Genomic DNA, 27,742 nt, shown 5'->3' on the forward strand with positions numbered 1-27,742 from the left:
TTCTGACGTAGGCGTGCACCAATGGTGAGGTGCATGACCCTATGCATCAACCCTGTCAGGTGATGAAATCACCAGCTCTGCCACTGCTCCTGGATAGTTTCACTGCATCAGCTTCCTGGCCAATACTACCTGAGGGTGCAGCTAGTACAGGGGGAAGCACAGGCAGTATTGCCAGATTGGATCCCTGCCAGATTAGATCCCAGACCTGCTGGGCATCAGTGCTGGAGCCAGTGGAGCGGGGGCAGGTAGATCCACTGGAACTGGCCTACCTTGCTGTTCTGTGTAGCATTTAGTGATGCGGTGCACATGGATAACATGCAGACATTTTGATGACACATAATAGAAAATATAAAATAGAGGTAAGTGTTGGGTTAAGAGAAAAAAAAAAGAGATAAAATTGGTACCAACAATTATGCAACTCTTTTGTCTGAAGTATTGTATTTAAGTATAATCCTAATGGAGGCACACTATACTACAGACTGATGAAAGTAATCCTTGAAATGTGCATATAATGTACATATGCATGCTCCAGTTAGACAGGTTATGGTTTACAGCAGGGCATGTGTGCCACTGGTATAGAGTTTTTAATTTAATGTATATAATATTGAAGATTACTGCATTGGTGGTGCTGCGGTAGCGTTGTCACCTCACAGTTAGATGTTACTCGTTCGATTCTCAGTTAGATCGTCTTCTGTTTGGCGACATGTGTGAATGGGTGTTCCTTCATTGAAGGTTGTGCATTAGGCTTGGCAAGCCAGCACATCAAAATCTATTGCCAATCATTAGCGGACCAGAGTTCCGCTGTGGTGACCCCTAACCGGGTAAAGCCGAAAGAAACAAACAAATTATTGAAGATATAACAGTATTGTATAGTTGTGAATCTTGGTATGTGAACCCACAACCTCTGACTACAGTTTAATATTGGACTCCTACAAATTGGTTTGTGCTATAGACTAATTCATGCATACTTGCTTTTACAGTTGGGATATGAATGCTCAATTTGATGAAACTCTATAAAATACCAAAACAGCTATCTTTAACTTTCAAAGCTACAGTAACACTTCTCTTCTGCTACATACTTACTAATTGCTTCCCTCAGTCTCTCCCATCAAGCAACATGGGCCTGTCAATTGACCTCATGGGAGCTGAGAAAGAACAGAAAAGAACAGAATAGCATTATGCATACCAATCTTGCCCATATTTTAGCATTCTAAGTCTTACTGGTACTCTCTTATTGTCATACTTACACAGCTGTAGGATGTCCACAGTCACAAACCCATTCAACCAATGGTTGAGAGTATCCCTCTTTTCCCTGTGAAAGTCATTAAAATGATGCTTGCACTGCTCTGCAGTGCATGGGATACCAGTAGCACTGGATACAGCCTGGGCGACACTATTCCATGCCTCAGACTTGTACTGGGAGCCAGAATAGTCCCTCTGCAGAAGCCTTAGTTTGTGGCACTTTAACAGGAGTCAAATAAATATCATGGATTCCTGGACACTCCACTTCTGTTCCCTAAACTTGGCACCTTCCTCTCTAAAAGCAGCCATGGCTATCAGCTGAATTAAGCAATGGAAACTGATGCTTTCTCACCAATTCCAGTTATCTCATTTATTGGTAGTGAGCAAACCTGAGCAACAATGCCAACCTCATTTGCTAGATGTTAAGTGGAGTGCAGCAGTGCTAAGCAGGGAGAAATTAAATAGCTGAAATTGGAAGATTAATCCGACACTTGTCCTTAGTTTGAAAGGTGTCTAGTGATGTAGCCTGGAAATCTATATTGGGAATTGGAAGGTAGCTGTTACATGGGTTACATTTGCAGACACTCAGAGGAGGCATAAATGTAATAACCTGACAAATTTGTTTTTGCAATTATACACCATAAGGGACAAAACATTTTCTTCTGCAGCATTCATTTTCCATCTTTACCACATAATAAGAAGTATTTTTCAAACATATAGTCTGGAAACATACATAAATACAGGTGACATTTGAGCTACTACACATGTATGTGAGTGACCTGACAAGGTTATTGGATATAGATCCAGTTGTGTATGTGTCTTATGTAATTGTGAAGCCCATGCAAGTCCAGATAGTGGTATTATACTTTCAGAAATATATTATACAGTATACCCTCAGTCTTGCATCTAAAAACACAATCATGGTGTCTCATTCCTCATACATATAATTCATAGTAGCTCCACTATCTAAAGTGATATAAGTGGGAGTGAATATAATGGGAAGTAGAACAACAGTTAAAGTGCATGGAATAGCCTGTATTAGAACTCAGGACCACGTGTATGGCACTCCTACATTTACACCTGTTACCTTTACCACAAGAATGCTGAAATAACAATAGTCTATTTTTCAGTTCATTGTTATAAACTTCACTGTCACAACAGTAAAAATAGGTTGCACACCCTGTACTAAAACTCAGGACCATCTGTTCTCCAACCCTTCAGTTACACCTGCTGCCAAATGACTAGTGACGTGACATTTTCTAATTTCCTAATCATTCTTAAGGTCTCTGTGTTAACTGCCACGTAACACCACTTAGCGGGTTTGCGTGGTGCCCAATGGAATTAATTGAATGTATCCAGTTTCAGTTATTGGCTGTCTGGATCCTGTTTGCAGTTGTTTGATGGCTGCAACTGCTGGAGAATCTTGCTAACTACTGTGCAATGCCATTAAGCACAGTTGTGCAATGGAACACAGAAACTGGAACAAATTATTGTTTTTCACCATTGCCCTTGTACAGACATCCTGTTTGCAGGTGTTCTTTGAGTATTCTGTCTGCTTCCTGGGTGGGCCACAGTCCAGTTTGTGCACTGCTGTACTTCTCACAAACAAGATGAGCACAGCCAAACCTGACATTCATTTTCTTTAGATTGGCATTCATTTTCTATGTTTCCCTTGTCCCTTGTTTGTGCCAAGCAGTGCATTGAACAAACACTGGCTCCCACCAAAAAAAAAAAAAAACAGGAAAAAGTAGTTGAAATGAGGAAAATCAATCTATGACATCCATACTGCAACATGTTAGTGCACATGGGATATTTCTACATAGGACTGGATTTGAACTCTCACTCAAATGAACCTTCAGAATTCAGTAAGGATGCCTTATCCCTCTTTGTCACACAAACACCTTTGCAGCAAGGAACTGAAATCATTCTGCATACAATCAACTGCAACATCATCTACAGTAATATGAAAGCATACAAGTGTTATTTTACATCTTGGATGTAGTGCACTAAGTGTTCACGCAAGCAATTCTGAGTATTGCTTGCAAATATGCAACTCTGTCTTACCTCTCTACGATTCTTGATCTCTTATTCTTCTCTTAACTGACTAATTATCTGAGACGTCCAGTCTGTAAGCCATTCTATATCATTAATAAATGGGAATAATATAATATACAGTTGCCAACAAATGAAGGAGAGTTTGGATGTTAATGAACAGAACGTGTGAATTGTGTGCTGCTTACTTACATTTCCAACCTTGACAAAATTACATATAACACTTTGTAAGTCTAACCTAACATACCCACTGGATGTAAAGTAGTCTGCATTGCTGTAGTGTTTCTTTCTCCCCACCAGTAATCACTCACAGTTGCAATCCATTAAGAACAAACATTGAAGGAGTCTCTGCACTATATTTACATCTGATACATGGAGCCAAGTATTTGGGATTCAGCAATTTTAATAGGCTCATATCTCATTTGCATCTTCACCATGCTGACAGCCCTGAATCTACACCATAAAAAGGGAAACATGTAGCTGTGGAAACTGAAGGTAAGGAGACTTGTTCATGTGAAGGACACAGAAAAGAGGCTATTATTTTGGGATATATCTGCTCAAAGTATTACTGAACTTCAGAAGGCATTTTGTCAGATATATACTGCATATGCTGAAATGTAATTAAGAAAAATCTAATTAAATAGTGGTGCCACTGTTATTTTGTTAGCATATATTGAACTACAGTAGTGTATGTAGTAATTGTTCCTGTGTTTGTTATTTATTATTACAGGTGATCTTGACAGTAGAAGTCTAGGACTTTTACGCCCTGATGTCAGAGTATCAGCAGACTCTTATGATGATGATGGCCAAACAGATGTACAGTTGGGGAGTGCAGAGGTTGAATCTGACACTGAAGTTGATATAGAGCCATCCCCTGAAATTCCATCCAACACAGCCAGTAGTCCTATGCTTATTCATTCCAGTGAGCACTCAGATATTGGACAGGTGGAGAGTGAGACAATCGATCAGGAAAGTGTAGTTAAGTGGATTTAATGTCTGTTGACTCAGGCCATAGCCAAAGTATGGATGAGGTTCCATTCAGGAGGGTTGTTATGGGTGCTCAGAGTAGGTCTGTTGTCCATCATCCATCTCATCCAGTTGTCTCTTCGCGTGCTACTCAACATATGTTTAGGGCCATCATGGAGGCACAGGCATGTTCGCACAGGTCCTCCAGAGAAAAGCTTAGGGTTATAGATTTAACACAGGCTGACATGCATGACTGCCTCCATCATGTTGCAGATTGAATGGATCAGATGAATGACACATTGGAATGAGTGGTTCTGTGATAGAACATATGCTGGGAGGGGAACGCCATCCTTGTGGGTGTAGGTCAGCCATATTATCTCTGTTAGCCAATGTGGCCATGCGCAATCATACTGTCATAGTGGCAGTACTTTCACTGCTCCATCAGTGGTTGAGTTATTCACACCCAGACATGGCAGGACATGGCGTCACGGTCCTGGGTGTCCTTGTGAGGGGAGCTTATCCAGCAGACATCAGTGATATTCTGGTAGCAGCAGTGCATCTCACTGTGGGCATTGACATGCCAGTGCAACTCCTGGCAGAGCCAGTTCTCATGGTTGGGCGTGACAATGATAAACTGCCACCTCTATCATGCATGGCTTACACCTGTCTGACATACCAAGATGTAGTGCTAGCACAGAGCTTGGCTGTCTTCATGCAGACACTCACACAGCAGATTCACCTGAAGGACCCATACAGACACACACGCAATAGTTACATGGTTCGGCCATGCAGCTTAAAACTCATTTTGACTCAGTGGCCATTTATTGCTTTACCTAGATGTCTGCCTGCTTCCTTTTATTACTCATACACACTCACCCACCTTTTGTGTCAGCCTAGGCTTCCTGCCCCCCCCCCCCAACATTATGTGCAAGTGATGATAACTGTGCCATATCCCTGTTTTGTATCTTTTGGATTCAGGGATGGATAAGCTTTGTGTCTGATGCCCAGGGTGCATAGCTGACTTACCGCTTTGTATAGTTCCATTTGTGACATTGAACTGGTAATTGTGACTTTGACTTATATTGGTTTTAGAAAGTTAGACTGATGATAGCATCAACATTTTTCCATGTTTATTGTTAATGATCTTGTGAGGCTTGTGAAGTCGGAAACTGCAATGTGTATCATGCATTTCTAACTTCTGTCTTTAATGATTTTCCAGTACAAATGTATGGTGCTAAACTGATGGAATGCAGTGATCATCACTACTTTTGAGAGGTACAACTGTGTGAATCTTTAATGCCTGAGGCCTGCTACTTAATAATGGACAAATATAAGTCAAATAAGTCTCTGCTTTCACATGTTAAGATAATTTATGTACAAATCTCTCACTTTTTACTTCCTTACACTACCAAGTAACAACATGCAAGTATATGCCAGTCATTCATATTATTACACAATACAATCCAGGTTCAACACTTACCTTGTAAATCCAGCAGTTGCAACAGTTTTAGTTCAAGGCTGACTCTGTCTGATGCAAGCAGTACACAGCCAATAAATGGGGAGGTAAAGGTTCTGACAGTTGTCTGGCATCAATGTTACTATACGTCTGTAAGGTTTTTATAGGTTCATAGGTTCATAGGTTAGTACTAGGCTAACTGCCCTTGCGAGCCATTTTAAGCCTAGCCAATTATCCCTTGTAAGACTCAAACCCTGCACCTTGTGTTTGTAAGGCAAACACCTTAACCATTAGGCCACCCTCCCAAGGATGGCGAGTGAGTGTGCTATGCATTGTCTCTTAGCCAATGCGAGAGCATAATGAGCATGCCTACATCTGCCTACACCCACAACAGCTGCTGCTTTTCCATCTGACTCCTTACCTGCATGTGGCTGTGGTTATCTAGCCATTGGTGGTGGGATGTATGGTCCTTCCCCTTGTTGATCCTGCTGAAGCAGTTTTCTTAGGATGATGTTGTGTAGTATGGCACATACAGTGACTATTTCACTACATGTCTGTGGATTGTACTACAGGGCTTTACTGGATATATCTAGGCACGAGAACCATGACTTCAGCATCCCAAACACATGTCCTATGATATTTCTGATTTGAGCGTGTACCTCATTATGGTGCTCTTCAGCAGGTGTGTGTGCATTTCTGATGTGTGTCATCAGCTATGGTACTAGTGCATAACCTGCATCCCCCAGTAAATGACCCTGTGAGATATCCCCACTACATCTGATAATGTTGAGTGGTGTGCCAGATATGTGAGTCATGGTAACTGCCTGGGTTACCGGCACACATATTCGAGATGATTCCCTTGGCATTATACATTATTTGGCAGTCAATAGATTGGAAGCCCTTTCTATTATTGTAGAGCCTTCCCTGTTCACCAGGTGGTGCATTAATTTCTACATGTGTACAATCTATGGCATCTAGTACTTCAGGGTAGTGTGCTGCAGGATAAAACCCTTGCATATTTATTTCTCTATCCTCAGAAGTACAGGAAAAATATATGTGGTCACAAGCATGTTGGAATACAGCATTCAAGAACTGATGGTGGATCCTGGATGCTGATGCCTGTGGCATCCCCAGCATGTCCCATGTTGTCCTCTGACAAGTACCTGTAGCTAAGATTCTAAGTGTAACACATACCTTTGTCTCCAGTGGGATGGGTTCCCCTTGGATTGTCCTGGTTCTGAGTTGAGGACAAAAGAAGTTGCAGAATTCCTGTAGTGTATCTCTGTCCACCCTGTCCTCCTTCCTTGATTTGCTCCCATACATACAGCACATCAGGCAATAAGCGGACTTCGGCACTCAATGTTTTCATAGCAGGTACAGGATTTATGGGATCGGGTTGCTGGCCCAAAGCTCAGTCCTCCTCAGAGGGTGCACCACTCACTCACATGCACACTCACACCTATGGCCAATTTAGAGTGTCCAGTCCACCTACTGCATGCCTTTGGAATGTGGAAGGAAACTGAAGCACCTGGAGGAAACCTACTCAAATGCAGGGAGGACATGCAGACTCCACACAGAAATCACCTGGCTGTGAATCGAATGAGAAAACCTCTTGCAGTGAGGCAACAATATTAACCCCTACACCACTGCGCCATCCATCCACCCTGTAGCCCTCTAGAATTTTCACATCATGCAGATTGTGATAAGCTACCTGGAGTCTGAAAACTTTTCTTCTTCTTGGATTTGGTCTATTAGCAGCAGCAGCAGCATAGACGTCAGGCTGTTGCACATACACATGAATTAAAGTAATGGCAGTTCCTAACTTTGTTTCTGTGTAGACTGCTTTCCATGGCTGCATTCCAATAGGTTTTGGAATTCTCAGGGAAAATCAGCACTGAGACTATATGGTTGCTTACTAGCTTGTTGGATAGCTCCTCCATATTGATTTTGTTGATTAGCATACAATTCAGCTGCTTATGACGTAATTTGCATGCCATGGTGTTTACCTTGTTTGCACAGCTGTGCACGGCTCTACACACCATGTAGAACCACTTACTGAATCCAAAACAAGCACACACAGTGGAAACAATCCATATAGGCTTTATTGAATCTGATGAAATATGCATAACTTATGTTTAAACATAACACATAAGAGTCACTAGAGTCTTGAAAAAGCATGGAAAAATGTGGTGCTAATGTTACCAGAGATTTGGTTATAAGCATCATAAATATAAGTGCCTTGTGATTAATTAAGTGTCTAGAACATATGGCAGTAGAAATAATTTTACTAAGTTGTATAAAATTGAGTAAATTAATAAGGATGAAATGACTGCATGTGGTAGAACAAACTCATAAAAATACCTTTTTTGCAGTTGAAGAGCATTAAAAAGTACATATCATCCAAAAAAAATGTGTCACAAAAGAATTTGAAGTAAAGGATCAGTCAGAAATCCTGGCAGAGATGTTTAAAGGAAATAACCAGTGTGTATAAAACAAATACAAGTGCAAAGTATTATGTTATATATGCTCAAACATACAATACGCTGAATTTGAAACAGAATAAATTAAAACCTTTTATTTGTAATTTGCTTATGCATTTAGGACATCAAGAGAGGCCTCTTGGTCAGAAATTCCTATCTGTAAACAGATGAAAAAGATACACAAATTTTAGTTACAGTTAGTTGAAACATGTAACATAGCTGAAGGCACTTGCTTTGTCTGGCATGTTGTGTGCAATTTAAGATGTTAATCTAAAAAGATATGATTTGTTTTATGAGTATGATGATTAATATATTGTTTTGTTTGTCAGCAATTCATCATATTAAGACAGAGTCCATCATTACTCAAGTATTACATGCTCCAAGAAGAGTTTCAGTAGCCTTGAAGATGACTTAATTCAAAAAACAGACTGAGAATTCTGATGGACAATATAGCCTGCTTAATGTGATGAAATGTGACACAAAAGTGTATATGCATAGACCTGTTAAAATATAACAGGGAAAATTAACAGTCTTATGAATATGAATAAATGGTTTTGACTATGCAAAATGTAAAGTATTTCTCTATACTTGATGCTAAGCAGAGATTCTGGGGAATAAAGCTTTATGACTAGCATTCTAGGATGCATACAATACATCTATAGTAAGGTACAGATTTTTCATAATTCCATTTAGTATTTCATAAGTAACTAGGTGGGCTCTAGAAATGTATTGCAGAGAAGACTGAATGATTTGAAGATATTGATAACATTGCTGATTGGTATGAGACAAGAGAAGAACATTGCATATGACTGATTCACTTCTGAGCATGCTGAGATAGTATAACCTCATATAAACAAAAGTAAAAGGAAAGGGAATTACAGAGCTGAAATACATGGACCATGCTTTAAAGTGCAGAAAAGCAGTCAAAGCCGTTATTTAAATGTCTCTGCCAGAGGATAAACAAGCTTATGAGATCTCTTAATGTTGTTGTTGTGTCTTTCGGCTTTTCCCGGTTAGGGGTCGCCACAGCGGAACTCCGATCTGCTAATGATTGGTAGTTGATTTTTACATGCCGAGTTGCCAGCCCTGATGCACAACCTTCAACGAAGGTACCCCCATTCACGCATGTCTCCATGCAGAAGATGCTCTAGCTGAGAATCGAACCGGGCAGCGTCTTACTGTGAGGCGACAACGCTACCGCAGCACCACCACCGCGGGTTTATGAGATCTCTTAATGTAATACAATATATTTTTAAATTCCAAATATCTCATTAAGGAAACTACTGGAAAAAATGTGGGAAAGTTCTGGAATGAATTGTAAGAAAAGAAAGTCTATATTGCCCAAGTAGGGTTAAACAAATCATAGAAGAATTTACATGCAGATAGAACAATCACAGTTCAAGTAGACCGAGTCAGAATGGAACTGCGGCAGTTATTTTACAAGAAGACCTGCTTATGAAACATGGGTCTTTACTGACTAAAAATAAATGACCAGAAAAAAGCTTTGTCTTATTATCTGATTCATAAAAATGTTAATCAATGCAATGATGCAGAAGAACTGCTAGTGGAAATTGTTAATAAGTCACTGCAAAGCACAAACAAGAAGTGATTGCACAATAAAATCCCAGCATGTAAAGAATGTGGTTACAGAAATATAGCATTGTAATTACATATAGGATAATGAAAAATATATGTATATATCCAGGTATTGAAACATGTTTCAGAACTGTATGTAGGATCATCCAGACATGCAAATGCTATAGATTTTACTAAGAAAGATTCACTTGAACAGAACATTGATATGAAGAAAGTAACATATCTTCATCTTTTGCTTAAGGAAAAGAGATTTTGTCTAAATTGTTTACCCTTTGAATCAGACAAACTTATAGCGCCTTATCAATTGATGAACAAATCTGACAAGAATGTTGGCGTTCAGCTGTCCCTAAAATTTGCTTTGGCTGCTTTACACAATGTAAACAGATAAGGGAAACCTGATATTAATATATAACCTATTTCATTTAAAATTCTTATTTTGAGACAAAGAATACATATTAATACCTTATACACTGGTTTGTGGATTTGAGTGGACAATGGCTTGCTCTTTATCAAAATCTGTATTTGGTTGTTACTGTTTAGTTATGGAAAATAAATCTCTCAGTTGTAGCTGACTTCTATGAAGGTTATATGCCTTCCATAAATAACATCATGTATGAGGAGAAAGTTGGTCATAAATGATCTTGGAAACAGCAAACCTCAAGCCATAGGTCTATGACTAAATATGTGGTCAAATTATGTAACTTGTGACCGTATATGCAGACACTTGGATTAAGAGAAGACAAGAGGTATCAGTTGACTATTGTAGATTTTCCAGATGGGGATTCAAAGTGAACAGACTAGTGAAACTAAATGAGCAGTGAGGGAATCTTAAAAAACACAAAGTAGAGATAAGATTTTTATGTGGTGAGTTTCACTCCTGCCACTCTGACAAAGTTGTGTTTCAGATGATGATGACAGTGACTTTGAGTCTGAATAGAATACATTAAGAATGTCAATAAATGAGAAGAAAGAAAGTAGTTGTAGCAAGAGGGTGGACATTTCTTGTTATTGTGATGTCCCTAGATTACACAGGCAAACACCATTGGCTGCAAAAGCTGTCGAGCTGAGAAGTGGCCTTTCTGGAAAAGCCAATGCATACTTGCATACGTACTTTACTATTCAGGTGAAAGACATTAAACGCATACCAACAATTACTGATAAAGCAAAATCTTGGACATTTAAAGAGTTTGGACATACTGTGGAGAAAGACATGTGGACCCTAAGATGTTGTAGCAAGCAGTTCAATATCTCAGATGAAGGAAGTGTGCCTTGCACAGAGTATGATAAGCAAGGTAGACTGCCACTGGAAGGATTGTTGGTAGGTTAGAGGAATATTTTCGAAACTACTTAATAGAGCAGACATAATCTATTATCATGGGACCATGTCTTGCACCATTTTTGTGTTGAGTTTTATCACTGTGGCTTGAAGTCACTGCTTCAGAAGTCTCCAACTGTTAAAGCTGCATGTGTGAATGGAAAGATGGCTACAAGGAAATGGACAGTTCTAGGGTAGCATGGCTAACATATTTTTACAATGTTATTTATTTAATTTATTAACAAGGTATGTGGGGTTGTCTATAATGCATGCTTTTCAGCCATGATCAAGGATGTTAATTAGTTACAGCACATTTGAATGCCATAAGTACCATATGAATAAAAATATACAAAGGTCATGCACAATGATTACAATTATTTAAAAGTATAACAAAGAAAAGAAAGAGTAGGAGTGAATTAATTAACGTGGATACTTGAGTATAGCATTGCATAGAGAGTACAACAGTACTATTAGTGCAAGTATGATAATTGCATTGCCTGATAGGCTGACATTTGAATACAAAATTCAGAATATATTCTCTGATGTACATTGCAACTTTGTTTAAGGATTTTAATTTCTTTACACTGTGTATTTGATTTTATCTTTTTTTAGTAGTTATTAACATTTGCACATACTTTTTGTTTTATTCCTTAGAGTATTGCTAGACCAATATGTTTTACTGTATACCTGGTGCTCTGTTTTGCATGGTCACCCTGCTTCTAAACAGGTATAATTATAACATGTTGTAGTAATTTACATTTGTAAAGGCATTTTGTTTTATTCGAATTAGTATATCATACAGTATAGATGTTGCTCTGCCTTGAGCTGTTCCCCTGCATCACATTAGGTAGAACTTAGCCCAAAAGTGAGTAACATTACATTTGAACTTACAAAATGTAGTGGTGGTTCTCATTTTTAACTATGTCAAGCAGAGGGTATAGTGATGTAAGTTGTTATCAGAAGTATATAGTCTCCAAACCATTCAATAATGATAAATTCATTTTAGGTGTCCTGATCACTGGACACATTTCTGGATAATGGGGTCTTTACTGATTTCTCCAAGATCACTAATGCAGAAAAGTGACTCAACTGCTATGGGCCTAGGTTTCAGTTTTCTCACAGAAATACACTGAAGTAATTTAACTGGATCAGTTTTTGGCTAACGGAAATGAGTATGTATAAGGTCAAAAATGAATCTTACAATTTCTTTGGTTGGTCAAATAAAATGTTCAAGATTGGAAGCATTCTATGTGTGCTCTGATTTTACCCAGATCTGTTACTGACAGAGGAAAAGTTTTAGCTAGCAGAGAAACAAGCTGCTTGTTGAAGTGGTCACACATACAACGTTCATTAATCTAGATATGCTAGATAAGTGCTGGCATTCATGTCTTTTCAGGGAAACATTCTTTTTTTTTTCTAATAGCTCAAATTTTTATAATAAACATCATGCACTATATAACAAACAAACCTCACAACAAATGATCAAGGAATCATTGCGCTATGTAAGTGCCTCTGCCATAGGCCAAGGTGTCTCCTTTTGTTGGGTCCCCTTCAAAACATCTAAATCCCATAACATCTAATTTCATAACATTGAGAAAAGAACATCTAAAACCCAAAACATCTAAAACCCATAACACTGAATTTTATAACATCTAACAGTACAAATCACATGAAAATAACACCCCCTCCACATATAACGACATATAATGACGCCAAACTACCAAACACACTTTTTACTACATTTCTGCAGGGGGGCTTGATACAGTGGGGTTTGGAAATTAACTTTTTCCCACTGTAGTGCCATCTGGGAGATGGTATATTTAATTTACGGGGGTGTGGGGGGAAGATCCCTTCACATGGGGGGTACAGGGGGGCTTGCCCCTCTGCATAAATGTAGTAAAAAGTGTGTTTGATTGTTTGGTGTCATTATATGTGGTGGGGATGTTATTTTCTTGTGATTTGTAGTGTTAGATGTTATGAAATTTGATGTTATGGGTTTTAGATGTTCTGGTCTCAATGTTATGAAATTAGATGTTATGGGTATTAGATGTTTCACAGTAGGCCCCCTTTTGCCATAGTAATGGCAGTATATCTCAGCTACCAAAGTAAATGAAACATTTAGACTGAACAAAGGGCAAATAATCCAGAAAAGGTGAAATGTACTTATTAGCTTCTCTGGAAAAGCATGTGCTAGGCTGCTGGATGGAAAATTATGTTCAAATGTTAGACTTCAGATTTAAGAACAATGAAGATTCTGTCCAGCTATAGAAGAATATAGCAATTTTTACCCTTGTGCAGCTGTTTGAAGGATGTATGGGTATTTACCACTAGTGTATAGTTGTCTTGTGGTCTTGAATAAAACATACTTCATGTACATTGCTACATGTTGTGGGAAGACTAGTGACATTATGGGGACTATGTTCAGTCTGAATGGTGCCTATTTACTCTGGATTTCTGGGAGAGGTATGCTGCCATCGTTCTCCATCTATTATCTATTGATTTCTAAGTTTCCATATTAAAAGGACAGGACTCACAACAGAGAGCCCCAAAACAGTGAAAAAGAAAATGAAATACAGGGAAACAAATAATCAAACTTTACTCTTCTCATTTAAACTTGTTTTTTTTTTTTTTTTTTTTTTTTTGCATTCCCTGAACTTATATTTTTAACCTGATATCATCATACCATGGAGAATATTCCAAGAAAAGTTCAGATTTTTGGACATTCAATCTCTGCATTCCAGGACTAAGTATTGGAAGCTCCAATATTTTAAATTATTAGCAATTTCTAAACTGTCTGTTTTGGTGACGGTCATGGTAGTGTCAAGCAGAACAAGATAGACCACACTTCCTTAACTCCAGCAAAATCACTAATCAATCTTATGGGATTCCCAGGTGTTTCCAGACAAGCTGAGAAGTCTACCTTATGGTCTCATCTCAGGGAGCTTTACCTGGGTAACACAAGGCTTGTCTGGTTGGAGGTGCACATGGAACATCTTCTAATATTGTAAGTGGCTTTAACTGACCACTATCAACAAGGAAAATTATTGCCTGTCCATCTAGCTCCTCCCAGATTGCAGAAACCTTCCCTCTATCAAGGAGAGTAAGTTCAACTACTATCAGAAGGAACCTAATTTCAGTTGCATCTACAGTCTCATCCTTTTGGTTACTAGCTGCAACTCAGAAGAAAAATATAGACTGGTTGGTAAACTGAGAACTCTGAGTTATAGCTCAGACCTTGCTTAGCTTCAGCAATTCTCTATAATACCTGTAGTACTGCTACCTCTGCACTCACCCTCTGGTCAGTCTCCTGATCCCCTCTATCTTTACCCATGAGCAAGTTCAAATGATACTTACTACTTCCAAATGAGACAGCTGCTTTCCTTCTCTGCTGCAGAGTGCAAGCCACTCTGTTACAAGACGGAATGATATCTGGCTTGGATGTGTTGATTTTCATCCCAGCTGTTTCACATTCTACAGGAAAATTAAACAAGTATGTGCCTGAGATGGTAGGTACTTGAGCCTAAGAAGACAGCATCCAGTGTAAACAACAAAAGTTTAACCTCCACCTCTCAAAATTGAATATTGTCTCCATCTTTGCTCTGTCTTGAGATTGTATTCATGAAACTTACAAACAGAAGAGGCGATAAGACAATACCTTCGATGTATCCTATGCCACCCTATACATATTTAGCTTAAGTCCAATAATGTGGACTTGGCCATGAATGACATGCAGTTTTTCTTCATAGTTTTCTAACAATTCCCTTAAGCATTTCCAGTGTACATGGTCATTTATCATTTTTATGTCCAAACAATAGATGCAGACACCACTGGTAAAATCTCATAACCCCATTCAGTATCTATAGGATGACAAAGATATTATTAACTATACCACAGCCAGGAGTGAAACTGTATTCATCTTCCTGGGGGGTTGAGTGTTGGATGTAATGTTCTGTAAATTATTTCTCAGGGAGGGTGAGAAGAGAAATCCCTGTATAACTGGAATGCATTCTTCTGTCCTTTTTTGAAAATGAAGCCTATTACTTCAGTTCTACAATCTACAGGTACTGTACAGGCTCCTATGTGGCACTGAAAATGTGTTTAACCATGACACCCCAACAATATATAGTATCTGTAGCATTTCAGGCTTGACTGCATTCACTCCTGCAACTCTTTTCAAGTGTTTCTATTTAGCAGTCTCAGTGATCTCATCCGCAGAAATGAAACTAGTATCCCCATCTGTACTGTATTCATAAAATATGATATGTATTAGATTTAAAAGTCTTTAATGTGTTGTTTCTGCCTTTTTACAATTTTCAGCCATGGTCAGTTTTTTTATGCTGGGTAATATCATGTTTCCTTATCCATATTCACTATGGGTTTCGCCAGAAAATCTTTATAGCTAATGAAAAATTATTCTATGTGGCATCACTAAACTTTTCTCAAGCTTACAAATGTAGTAACATGCTTGTTTTGTTATTAACTGTCAGGCACATCTACAGTTTCTCCTTTGCCATTAGTATTGTATCAAGGATCTGTTTCAATAACCTTAAAGTTTTTTTTTTCGTTGTAGTTGACTCATAATCAGTCCTTGGGTTATTGTGAAAACAAATGTGGTCACCTTTTGACTACAGTTTGTTACCACCAACATACCTATTTGACATCCCTGCCCTCCCTAGGTATACAGCAAGTTTATCTTGAGATAGGAATTGAACTCATTCAGCACAGAAACATTGGCTAGCCATCTGCAGGCTGTCTTCACTACACATTTCATTTTTCGGAGTCTATTCAACCACAATTACATGTGCTCAATCTCACCAAAAAATAGTGATCAACTATCAGTTTGGCATCTCTTTTGTTCTGAGAACATATGGACTTAGATCTAATTTCATAAGGTCAAAGGTGATCATTGACATTAGGTCTAGAGTGCTCAGGTGAAAAATGCTTTTGTGACCATCTTTGTGCTCAAGTATTGTGTTTATTATAAGAAATCCATAATTAGCATAGAAGTCCAAAACCAAAGGAATACTTAATTCAGTTTAGAAAAACATTCCTCCCACTGACACTGTTCTGTCTCCAACATTACGAATGGGGTATTGAAGACTCAGTACAAACACTGAATATGTAAGTGGTACCCTGTTGAGCACAATCAATTCCAAGGGATACTAAAAAGGCTTAATACTTTCAGTATCTGACATGTATAGATGTATAAACAGCAGTTTTCTTTCTTCAACATAAAGCTGAAGTTAGATGATTCCCTTCCACCCTTTTCCAGCAAAAACACCAACTGAAGAAAACTTATCCTTGGACTTTATAGTATTCCTTCAGTTTTATAGATTCTCTCACCTGATGGCCAGCTCTGGGGCAGGACAGAGAACAATTCTGGTTAACAAGCCAAAATCTAGCTGGCACTTTTTAACCTCTGACTGGCTTCCTCACCTGCAATGAGGTGACTTCCAAGTCATTAAAGACAGTTTCTGTTGTTAGAGTTTTTCCATTTCAATTGTCACTACTACTGGCTGCCCCTTTTAGGACTGCATCTGATCCATGCTCTCTCCCAGTATCATTTTCTATCACCCAAAACACATTTATTTATAAAAACAGCCAAAAACTAAATTTGAATATTTATTCTCTTAGGTCAGTGCAGAGAAATTCATCACTATACTAACAAACTGGCAACCAGTAACTGATAGTTCTACATTTCTACTAAATATATTAGCATTTAAGCTCTTCAGTGAAAACTATTGTTCCCACCTTAAAAATAATATATAGATATGAAATATAACTTAAGCCTATGAAGCACAGAAAGTACAGAACAACTAAGACCTCCATATTTTGCAACCTGCTTACTTGTAACATTGATATAAGAGTGCAGAAATCCTCCACAAATTGAATGCAGTTTTGCTGCCAAAAATTCCTCCATGTTTTCCATAGTATTTGATAATCACTGGAGGGCCATAAACACTTGTACTGAATTATCCTCTTCTGATTTTCTTCTTGTAATGATCTGAATCTTTTCAATTCTGAAAACAAACTTAGATGGGAGTTCCAGCCTTTCTTTCTTCATACGTGCCATGAATTCTAGTAATTCCTGAGTAGTCACACTTTCAGGTATACCAATAATTCACTATGAGGAGATAGCTAGCAGGTTAGGCTGGTGCCAGGCAAGCAAGTACGGTAGATCCAAATAAAAAGATAGCCAGCACCAAGGAGAATCTGAATATAATCATTTATTGTAAACTGTAATCTAGACCGGTTTCAGCACAAGGCTTTCCTCAGTAGTACAAAGTAAAATAATTGGGTCATGGTCTTATATAGCTTCAATCAATTAGATTCATGACATCATTTCCTGTGTTTAAAAAAACAGAAAAAAGTTATTATGGATAATCAACATAAATCACGTTAAATATGAAAACTGATATGCATCTATTCAAAGAAACCTATACTTTTTCTTTGAATAGATGTATATCAGTTTTCATATTTAACATGTGATTTATGTTGATTATCCATAATAACTTTTTTCTGTTTTTTTAAACACAGGAAATGATGTCATGAATCTAATTGATTGAAGCTATATAAGCCCATGACCCAATTATTTTACTTTGTACTACTGAGGAAAGCCTTGTGCTGAAACCGGTCTAGATTACAGTTTACAATAAATGATTATATTCAGATTCTCCTTGGTGCTGGATACCAATAATTCACACATTGCATATCTAGTTTCTGTTTTTTTTTCTGTCATCTGCTTTCAGTTGTTAATGTATAAACTTTCCTCTCTAGCTCTTGCCAACTATCAGATTCTTCAGTTACTGCCTCGCTTTTTTGTTCTCTTCGAAATTTGTGGCAGTCTTTCCTGTGTATGCTGGTAAGTGCTTCCTGATTATGTAGCACACTGGGCTGGTAGGTATCATGTACAATCACAGCTCTAACAGCTTTCCTTCTCAAGGCTTTCTTAAATATTACAAGTAAACATTTATTGTTTGAATTGATGATCTTGCCATTTTACCTTTGATTTCTGCTGGTTGACTCCTCAGGTTTTTACTTGTATTACAAAAAAATTGCTAACTCAGTGGGTAATAGATTGAACTAAGCAGCCATTTCTTCCTGGACTAAGCCACTCCCCCATAGCTTTTTTTCTTATGTTTCCTGAAAATTCAAATAATATTAAACCTAGAAATAAAAAATAATGATTTTTATTTGCTACAGAAACAGATTTAAATTCATTTTAAAGTTGAATAAAAGTGTACTTGTTTTAATGGCCCTCGGTAAAGAAGTACTCCTTAATATCTTTTCTAAAATTCATGCATAATTCAATGCCAAATTGCTCCACATATTTTTTTTTTAAATTGTCTACATTTTTTTTCTCCCTACATTAGATTATCAACTGTCAACTCCTACTGACATTAACCAGGTCTACTGGATCTGTTTTAGCCTCCACCAGTTTTAACCTGACTCCCAGCAGACTCGTCAGCTCTGTGGCCACTGAACCTGGGAGTTGCATGCAAGCTTTCACCCATGAGCAAATCCCTCACCAAGTGGCTGACTGTACACAGAGCTAGTCAGATTCATACTCTGCATATTGCAGTGAGCATAGGCTGCATCACTTCACAGGATGGGCAAGAATGGTATGGCCACTCACTTCCATCCTCCCATATGACTGCTGCACATGTAACTAATCAAGCATGAGTCGTGATGCGTGCACAGTAAGGTCTTAATTCCTCTGCACCACAGGGTTACATAGATATCTGGGGTCCCTATTATTTTAGTGAATGCAATGAATTGCGAACGCTGTTTAGTCAAACATCATTACGCGAAATGGCAAAATACTGAAAGCACGGAACAGCAATTTTTTTTCCTAGGGAAAAAAAATCACTTGGCCGTTTTTGGGGGCATTGCCATTTCCTCCACTGTGGTGCAATCTTGAAGTTGGTATATTTAAGTAGGGGTGTGTGGGGGGCAAAGGCCCCCAGTTTATTTTGTGTTTTGATTTTTTTTTTTAATTGCTGATCCATGTGTTGGACATTTTGGATTTTCAGGGATTATTGATTGATTATATACCATTCGCAATTCTGTGCATTTGCTTTTATAATATAGACCCGATATCTGCTTCTGATATCACGTGTTATAATTTCAGCAAATATTAAAATTTTAAATACTATATCATATTTAATTTTTATTAGCATTTCTATAATTAGTTAATGTAACCCAAGACTATTTTTTGCATTTCTGTTCTTTCTTTCTTTGGTATGAGGGACAGATGATTCCTTAAAATGATTCAAAGACCAGTATATTTGGCTGGTTAACAAATGTTAAATAAGTTAATAAACCAATACCTCCAACTTTACTGTCATAATGTATGTAGTTTTATGTATTTATTTATTTAAGTTGCTGACTGGCTTGGCTGTACTAAGGATGAAAGAAATTGCACTGAAAAATCAGAGAGAAAATCATTTAACAATGTGCATGTATAATTTACATAGACCGGGTATTCATAGTAAGCAAATTTACCAAAAATACAATTAATGCCATTCATGTCAGAGATATAATAAAGAACACTTATGCAAAACATCATGCCATCACTGAAGGTGCTTTATCAGAATATCAAATCTTTGCTGCTGTAAGCATTGTCACACAAATTTGACCAAGTAATGGTGCCAAAGAAGTATGTTTGACTGTATAAGCAGTTCTGTAAAGAAGCTAAGGTCATACATGGAATTTTCTTTGGATAAAAATAAAAGAAATAATAATGCAAATAATGATGTGGAGAAAAACATGATGATTTTGCCAAGAAGTTTCCCATTTTATTGTTTAAGGATGATGCTTATATGAAGACTGATATAGGAGATGAAATACATACATTGTTCTTGTGGCTAGAAGCCAAAGTAGACACCAGATTCAAATATGGTAAAAGTAATAGATTCATCCAAGTGGTAATCTTGCTGTCCTAAATAACAATGGTTGTAGAAAAACTGATTTGGCTGTCTTTGAATAGAAACACATGTTTATGAACTATACAAATTTCTTTTTGCACTAATAGTTTTATGAGAAGGATCTTTAGCATTGTTAGGTTTTCTATTTTATGAGAGACAGAGAAAGACTGTTTTTCTTAAGAGAGAAGATCTGTAGAACCATGGTTACACAATTTTGATAATGTTCTAGGTGTGAAGGTTAAGGCGTACAGAGAGGGGAAAATGTTCATGTGTGCATTTCATTTCTAATATCCTTTCATAACAAGGCAGACCCAAGGATTCTCAAAAGGTTGCACTGAGTGCAAAAGAGGTGCAGGAGCTCAAGCAGGCAATATGTCTGCTGTGCAATCCAGGAACAGCTTGCAGGGGTGTGCACGAGCACTCCTGCACTAATCCTGCACGGACTAAGCCCTGGTATGCAAATCACCCCATTTGCAGGTGAAATCAATGCAAATGACGTGATATTGCAATCCAAGAATCTTGCAACAGTCCGTGCAAGACTAGTGCTCTCTGTAGAAATGTACTCGGCTAGTAACCGAGTACATTTCTCCAAAATCCAAAACGGAGCAATGACAGCTCTGAATAAAGGCTGCATATGATGTAGTAAGCATGCCTATGGCCAAGTATAAGGCCATTGGGATTGCAAACATTAAAAAAAATACAAAAATCAACTTTTTTTTAGCCGATCTCGGCTGTTTAAGCGTAGGGCAGTGGCACGCAAATGGGATTGGGGGGAAAATAATAAAATAAACCCAAAATAAGCAGTCTAACTAAAATCACTATTCTGCCATGCACGTCAATGGCAGGCAGAAGACAACCTGGCCAGTGAGTAGTGTTTGCTAAGGGGGGAGATTCAGTGTGAGACTTGTAACTATGCACTAGCAGGCAATCCTATGCAAATGAGGGGAAGGATAGTGAATCCCAGTTTTCCCCAACATGTGAGTCAAGTCCCAACAGTGTCAGAGTAGGAATAGCTTGGTGCAAGCCTAGGAGTTAGGTGACATCATGGGGGGAGTGTCAGGCATACTGTAAGTGGATTGGAGCCCTGTGGCTTGGGTTAGCTCTTAGCTTAGCACAGTTAAGCTAGGGGGTGTGTCTAAACTTGCTTAGCACTCTTTACAAAGCCTAAGCAGGTGTGCGCACAGCGCACTGGGTTTTATAGGAAGAAAAAAGAGGTTAAACCAGGAAATAGCAGCAGTGTGCACATTTGAGCACTCTCTTTGCGTGGCATGCACATGGGCTTAAACAGGAAGGTAATGGGAAGAGAAAACAGCAGTATGAAGGTAACCAAGGAGAACTAGCTTAGCTGGCAGGTGAAATGTATCAGAATCAGCCAATTACACAGGCAGCAGACCAACCCAGCCCAGAACACTACTATAAACTAAGCAAGCACCTTCCCCACTGTTTTTTCCACACTGTACACCACTGGTGTAAACAAGCAGGGAACTTTTAACACTCCCAATAGCAAAATGATAGGGGATGCAATAGCTATCATACAACTTGTGGAAGAGGCTGAGGGTGGTGAGGATGTGAATGCTCTCGACCAACCCACAGTGAGGAGATGGAGAAGAGTGTACAGACCATGGGTAACCTACCAGGGGCTACATGAGCTGGAGGTAGTGGAGCACTATAGGGTGGAGAGGGACCTTCTACAGCAAATTGTTGAGCTGTACCAGCCATGCCTAACACACAGAACTAACAGAGGGGAACCCATCCCAGTGGATACCAAGGTATGTGTAAGCCTAAGAATCCTAGCTACAGGTACCTTCCAAAGGCCAACTGGAGATATGATGAGGATTTCACAGGCATCAGCATCCAGGGTACTCCATCAGTTCCTGGATGCCATGTCAGCACATGTCGGTGAGCACGTATATTTCCCCAAAACCCGTGAGGCATTGACCAACAATATGCAACTGTTCCACCAAATAGCAGAATACCCTGAGGTAGTGGGTGCACCCGGTGAGCATGGTAGGTCTACATCAACCGTAAGGGCTTCCCCTCCATCAACTGCCAGGTCATGTGCAATGCCCAGAGCATAATAATGAATGTGTCTGCTGGCTGCCCTGGAAGCTATCATGATTCCTACATCTGGCATCTGATGCAGCTGTACCAGAGATTTGCCAGTGGTGACATCCCTCTGGGTCACCTAGTGGGGGATGCTGGATACGCACTGGAGCCGTGGCTGATGACACCCATCAGAAATGCACACACATCCGAACAAGAACTTCATAATGAGGCACACTCAAAGACCAGAATTATAGTAGAACATGTGTTTGGGATGCTCAAGTCATGGTTCCGGTGACTGGACACATCCAGTAGAGCTTTGTAGTATTAACCAGCTACATGTACCCAAATTGTCCTTGTATGTGCCATACTACACAATATGATCCTGCGGAAACAGCTGCAGCAGGAATAGCACGGGGTAGGGCAACATAGTCCCCCACCATTGCCAAGGCTTGCACAGGCACAGAGTGACTTGGTAGAGGAAAAACTTGAACCTGCCCCAGTAGGCTGAAGGTAGCATGCCCAGTATGCCCTGGCCTTGGCAAAATGGCAATGCCTAGCACATACACTGACACAGGAGGGACCCAGGGAATAACACCTCTCTCCGACTCTCACATACAGTAAAAGGGATGCCAAACATTACACTACCTGTGCCTAACCATGTGTAGGGAGTGTGTTTTGTGCATCTGACATAGGCAGCCCTGCAGCACCACCCTCAATACTGGGACACCCACATGCCAGTCAGGGGGGTTCACATACCCAACAACAGTTACAGCCAGCAGGACATGTGTAGACAAACACAAACAAAGGCTGTGTTATGGCCTCTGAATGAGGCCTATGGGTAACCACTCCCTCCTGGCCTACACAGACAGACTACAGTAGGTCAGGCAGTGGGATATCAGTTCTGAAGGGTAGGAAGTCAGAAACTGATATGTAGGTAATTAAAAGCTAAGATCTGTAGTACACTGGTATGCCTGTAGCCAGCATGGTAGGTAAGACTACAGACTGAAATGGAGTACCCGACATACTAGTACAGTCCTAGCAAATGTGTACAAGTGTCAGGTGTGCCCCCCCCCATCAGACGCAGAAATGTAGTCACAGTCAGGTGTGCCACCCCCAATCCTGTGTAGAAATGTAGAAATAGTCAGGTGTGCCCCCCATTCTACATAGAAATATAGTAACAGTCAGGTATGCCACTCTCAATCCTGTGTAGAAATGTAGAAATAGTCAGGTGTGCCCCCCATCCCATGTAGAAATATAGCAACAGTCAGGTGTGCCCCCCCCCACAATCCTGTGTAGAAATGTAGAAATAGTCAGGTGTGCCCCACATCCCATGTAGAAATATAATAACAGTCAGGTGTGCCCTTCCCCCACAATCCTGTGTAGAAATGTAGAAATAGTCAGGTTTGCCCCCACATCCTTCATAGAAATATAGTAACAGTCCATGCCAAATGATCGTCGGATACCAAGCAGAGACAGCACGCTACCTATAGGTGTACAACACAAAGGTCAGAAAAATAGTACAAACTACCTGGACTTGATCTACACATTCAATACAGATGGCCATACTGGGCATGCCCACACACTAAGAGTAATGAAGGCAATGTCAGTCAACAACATACTGAAAGGTCATACTGGGCATGCTCACATGCTTAAACACATGAAGGCCATGTCTGCAAACACCAGTGGACCAGACATATCTGGCAGCCACAGATGTTAGTGCAGACACACCTCAGTATGCACCACACATGCTTTGCACACACAGTGGATAGGAATACAGGCATATATGTAAGGACAACACACTATAATAATCCAAAGGTAGACATACATAGATGTGTGGAAGAGGGTGACTGTGATAAGGTGCCATCCAGGGCTCTCCCACCCAGCACACAGCCAAAGGGCCACAACCACACAAGGGTCTGATGTCACACACTACAGATACTAGCCACTGGTATCTGTCAGCATTACAGAGTATGTGGTGCACGTGCCAGCTGTGCAACATGACTGTTCAAGGAAATGGTCAACTAGCAGCTGTATACACGTACCTCTGGAATATGACCCAGGTTGTGCCCACATGTGGCATGTCAACCCCTAGATGAATGAGTTATAGCCCATGCACACACACTGCCCTCCCCATAGCCCCACTATGACAAACATGCTGAGGTCATCTACTGTGAAATACACATTTGGAAGAATTGTATCAAATCTCCATGTTGCGTCCTGTAACTGTGTACTGCTGTAATGTGATAAACTAATTAGATAGGAGCTCTAACCCAAGCCTTGACAACTGTGTGCATGCATGTGTGTCGGTCTGACTCTGTCTGTGCAGAGAGCAATGTTTTTAGGGTAGTCACTCTCCCTACAATTCATATTCTCATCTTTGGCAAGGCTGCTGATGTCATCCACCTAGAAATACACCTCTGGGAAGCTGCAACCCAGTAATCTCCATAACGCATCCTGTAACTGCATACTCCTGTATTGTGATAAATAGGTAGGTAGCTGTTCTAATTCCAGACATGGCACATGTGTGTGTGTGCATCTGTCTGTGTAGAGAGCGATGCTGTTATGGGTAGTCACACTCCCTACAATTCAAATGCTCATCTTTGGCAAGGCTGCCGATGTCATCCACCTAGAAATACACCTCTGGCAGGCTCTAGTAATCTCAATAGAGCGTCCTATAACTGCGTACTGCTGTAGTGTGATAAATTAGATAGGTAGTTGTTCTAATCCCAGACATGGCAAGTGTGTGTGTCTGTGTAGAGAACAATGCTTTTTAAGGTACTAACACTCCATACAATTTGTATACTCTACTTTGGCAAGACTGCTAATGTCATCCACCTAGAAATACACCTCTGGGAAGGATGTAGCCTAGTAATCTCCATAACACATACCATAACTGTGTACTGCTGTAGTGTGATATAGACCTCTGTTGTGTATGTTTTGTGTGTGTTTCAATGTCTGTGTGGGGAGCAATGCGTTTTAGGCTAGTCATACTCAGTACATGTCCAATGGCCTACATTTGCAGTCCTGCTGAAGTCATCCAATGTGAAATACACCTTTGGGGAAGGAGTACTCCAGTAATCTCCATGGTGCATACTATAACTGTGTAGTGCTGTAGTGTAATAAACTAGTTAGGTAGGAGTTCAACTCCCAGACATGACAGGTGTGCATGTTTGCAACTTGTATCCTGTGTGGAGGTGAGTGTGTGGTGGGTTTTGCAAATCTCTTTTATGGTGGCCCTATATCATAATGTCCACTGTACAGGGATAACAGATGTGAAATAGCCGAGAAGCTGGGGTGCAAATCCGTACCCATACATGTGACATCACGGCCAGGCAATCATAGTTAGCAACCCCAGTGTTACCCAGCGCACACTCTCAACCCATATCACATATATGCACACACATGCTGAGGCAACAGCCAATATGTGTGTAGTACACTGCATATTGGCGACTGATAGTAACTATGGAGTGATTGCAGTGGCCTACAAAGGGCATGGCACCCTGTCCATCTGTCCAATAGGCACATACATGCAGACAGTGCACCTTCCCCATGTTCCCCACTGGACACCTGCAACAACTGTGGTGCTATCACATGTGACCCACAAAGGACATAACATGCCTGAAATCATGCCCTGTATGGACAGATGCCACTGATGCCAGGGAATGCCATTAGCATGCTATCAATCTAGGTGCAGAGTTAACCTGCTGTTCTTTACCAGTTCCTGCCACAGGTGGCCAAGACTGGCAAATCTGATTATAATCTGTGTACACAACATGGGCCCAACACCCCAGGTACAGTTCCACATGTCACTGTACATGCATGTTGGAGATGTGCACATCCCGGACACTGTCCATGTTATAGACTAGGGAACACATACATGGCAAGCGATGCACAGCATTGGCCGCAAGCAATAGCCACCCAGGTGACTGGATGGTGGATGCAATAGCTAACTGTGTGGGCAAATGCAGAAACCACAGGCTTGAGCCACAATGCAGACTATTGTCATGTAGCATGATGCCAAGTTTACCCATCAGCTAGCCTTGTATAGCCATCTGGTACAGTCACCCACCACATACCTGTGCAGAAATGAACTCATGCATGTCAGTACTGGTACCCTGTGTGTTTGTGTGTGTGTTGTATGATGTGTATGATCATATCCAGACTCACTACAATTCCCAGTGGCATACTGAAGCATGCTGTGTGATGTCAGACACCTCCCCATTCCCTTTGTCCATATAACCTCTGTATGACCCATGTGGTGCATGTGATACCTGCACAGTAATGTGTTGTGGCAATCTCACTAGGGATGAGCTGTATCTCTGTCCCTGTCAAGTGTGTCAGTGTGTGTGCATCCCTGTGAGAGTGTGGCTGTGTTGATGCTGGCACCTGTTCTTGAGGACAGGCACATGTACATCACCGACCATATAGCTACCATATCCCTGTTGCAGAAGTCACTCACCATCACATATATGTTCTGCATATTCCACAACAGGTAACCTATGTGGCGCATCCAACAGCTGCATAGGACTGTGGTAGCACTACATAGTCATCAGGGGTTTGATACCCAGTGCTGGTAGGTGTGTGACACAAACATGGTTACATTTTACTCTTCCACCCCTCCCTGACTTGTTGATGCCTCTATCTGCCTCTCTCCCTCCCGCACTGTTGGAAGTGGAGACCTATACCTGCTTTTCTTAGGCAGCAGCATGTGTATTTTAGGGAATGCTCATGATCGGCTGATGGCCTCTGCACAAATTACAGCCCTCCCCTAGCTGATTGCATGTGGAACAGCTGTGGTAACATTGCCATAGCCAATTGCATGGAAACACACTCCAATATCATCATGTTTGTGTTGGTCCTTTTCATTCACTGTGAGTAGGAACTTGTTCTGTTGTTTGGCAAACAGCATCACAGATGGAGTGGGGATTTACCTCTGACAACATACATGGTGGAAACAGGCTAACACACAGGAGGGGGGTGTGCCTGACCTGACTACAGACTGTAAGTACTGCTATACTGCATTCGGAGTAATGTTGGTTTAACAGGGTGTGTGCGGATATGGCTGTCCTACATGTATGAATACCTGCCATGTCAGTCTATGCTTATGAGGACTCCCCATCTGTAGTTCTTCTGCAGACTGGGCAGTGTGTGGTGCATTTGGTGTCATGTGTTACCCACAGAACATGTATCTGTGAACTGCAGAAGGTAGTGTGGGGATTGCAGTCTGTAGATGGTGAAATACATATATTGGCCCTGTGTATGTGGTTCCAGCCACAACTCAGTCAATCTTTGTACATATGACATGCATTAAGAGGTGCATATGTGCTATACAACATAATTAGTGTCATCATATCTGATAACAAGCCAGTGAGATATCAGACTGCTACACATGTTATGTACAGTAGGGCTTATATTTGATGACATAACCTGGACATGCTGTGGTTGTTTGTACATTACTGAGGTCTGTGTACGTATGGTGAATGTCAACAGTGTGTGTATTGTTAATATGTACTTTGGCCTGTGTACAGACTGTGGTAGTTGTCATCGTCCTAGGTCCCGTCCTATCTAATGTTACATGCTGCTCCACTGTATGTTACCATATTGGCTTACATGTTTGTAGGGCCATACACACACATGTCCCATACCACAGTCAGCCATCAGA

The sequence above is a fragment of the Protopterus annectens genome, chromosome 3.part0, assembly GCF_019279795.1.
Source record: "Protopterus annectens isolate FY-2018-M chromosome 3.part0, PAN1.0, whole genome shotgun sequence".
Classification (NCBI taxonomy): Eukaryota; Metazoa; Chordata; order Ceratodontiformes; family Protopteridae; genus Protopterus; species Protopterus annectens.